The sequence below is a fragment of the Penaeus monodon genome, chromosome 3, assembly GCF_015228065.2.
Source record: "Penaeus monodon isolate SGIC_2016 chromosome 3, NSTDA_Pmon_1, whole genome shotgun sequence".
Lineage (NCBI taxonomy): Eukaryota > Metazoa > Arthropoda > Malacostraca > Decapoda > Penaeidae > Penaeus > Penaeus monodon.
The window spans coordinates 3,587,108-3,589,607 of NC_051388.1; positions in this window are offsets into that span (position 1 = coordinate 3,587,108).

Here is a 2,500-nt window from a genome sequence, read left to right on the forward strand (position 1 = left end):
GTAAATTTTTCATTTACTTCCATATACAATTTCAAATCAATTTTGCTTGATATTTATCTTAGCATTAGATTAACAGCTGTGTAATTAAAGAAATATATGGCAGAGAATTCAAACAAAATCATCTCATCAGATCCAAACTGTTACTTCTTATGCCAAAAGACAATATTACACACATGGTATAACCTACTTCATTCCATCTATTCCAGTGGCGTCCAAACTCTTCTCAGTGATGGCACACCAACCCACACCTCTAGACAGTGCTAACAACACCCGTGGCATCCAGTTTGAGAGCCACTGGCCTATCCTATCCTATTTACTGCTTCGAAATTCTACGGGAAATGCACATCTTGCATTCATTTGCCTCTGTCCTCTTTGTCTGGTGAATGGCTTGATTTCTTGGTGTAATAGAGTTTTTGTCTGCATCATTAAGTGAAAAAAAATAATTACGTAGGGATTGTGTTGTAAAATTCCGTGCGTTTTTACTCATGACCCTGTTAATCAGACTTTAGCGTTGAACCAGTAGTAGATTGGTATATCTATTTCCAATACGAACTATGGTAGGAAACATATCAGAGAAAATTTGTTTTTTATGGTAATGAAAAGCATCATACTTTGAAAATATCATTGGTACAGTAATCACATAATCCAAACAAACACCTTATTTTCAGTTTTCTCAAATCTAGCCCTGGTTATCTCTGTACGAATCATTGATTTTATTTTCTGTGCAGATTACACACTTCACAAATTTATATTCTATTGCGTGTATATGAAACTATCCTGATATACAGACCAACTCACACATACTGATAATTAAGTCTACATAATCCACATAACCACCTGAAATGAGGCATAGTTTGAAAGCTGTTTGATTAGCTGCGTGGACGATACCTGATACACATACCCACGAAAAACAAAAGAGCTATTACGTCATATCACTGGTTCCATTGAAGTCATTTCTCACCACAAAACGAAAGTGACAGACATATCGAATGGGTGACTGATTCAACCTGTCCTCGTGAACTCGTCCGGCATTTATATGACCTGTCAACTAGATTTTAGTCGGCTGGCGTAAAGGATCTCTTTTACAGGAGTTTAAGATGTCGAGAGGAGTAATTAAGAGGTACGGAGGATGTCCTCATTAACAAGAAGTTAATTTGTACCACGGACATGGACATCTGTGTGTTTCTGATGCAAAATGATTCATCGTGTCCATGGGCGTAACCACTAGGCTGTTCGAGACGGAAAACAAAATTGCGATGAATAACTGACTCACAGGACATGTACAGTCACACGGACAAACACGCGTACATACACCCGTTAATCTGCACACGCAAACACGCATATATGTGCACTAATAAGGATGCACATGTCCTCGTAAATACCCATGAACTAAGAGGTACTGTACACAGGTCAGGCCGCAAGACGACCTGTACCCAAATACCTATGTGCATAATACATAATGTTATCATACGATATATATATGTATGTGTGTGTGTGTGTGTGTGTGTGTGTGTGTGTGTGTGTGTGTGTGTGTGTGTGTGTGTGTGTGTGTGTGGTGTGTGTGTGTGTGTGTAAATGAGGAGGAAAAAAGCTAACTCGGCCTACTTTGCTACCAACACAAAGGTACATGCCATGCATGAAATACCCCAAACTTCGATGAAGAAGAGAGATATTTATATTATTGTCCAAAAATATATGCAGTTTCCTTGTTGACTCTACATTACTTAAGAAGACTATATATATACCTTTGATTACTTACGAAAGGTTCATTTGTAGGATATTCATAAAACGACGACCATTTAGCGACGGAAAATTAAGATTTTTTTTCCCCGTTTTGTATATGTAATGTTTTACGAGATATTTTTAATGTTTTGCAATTCATAATTAATTTCTTTTTTCTTAATTTTTTTGATCATACAGAGAATACAGAAGCTTTTAAATATTTTAAATGCTAGATATAAGTATATCATAGACTAGTGCGGTTCATTAACATGCTAAGAGGTTGTAATAATCAGACAAGACAATATCGTATTATGTCATATCGAAAAATTGATATCGAAATTGTTTGTGTGTGTGTGTCTGAGTGTGTGTGTGTGTGTTTATGTGTGTGTCTACGTATGCATGTGTGCGCTTTTAGCAATACCATTGAAAAATATCACACTTCTACACCAATATCAAATTCTTTCGTAAGAGTGGAAAATAGCGCTATTTATTCTTTAATCCGCCACACGAAAAGCAGGAAAGAACGGTAGGGTTATCTGCACAACCCCAGAGGAAGTTATTTATAGTAACACAGACTATGTGGCAAATTACGGTTTATAGTTTCACATGGTACAGACTAGACATGGTTAACGCCTGTCTTAGTCTGGTTGTTGGCTATTTCTTGAAGGCAACATAACAGAAGATACAAAAATAATAATAATAATAATAATAATAATGATAATAATAATAATAATAATAATGAATTCGCGTGGTGAATGTCATTTCTAAGTGAACGGAT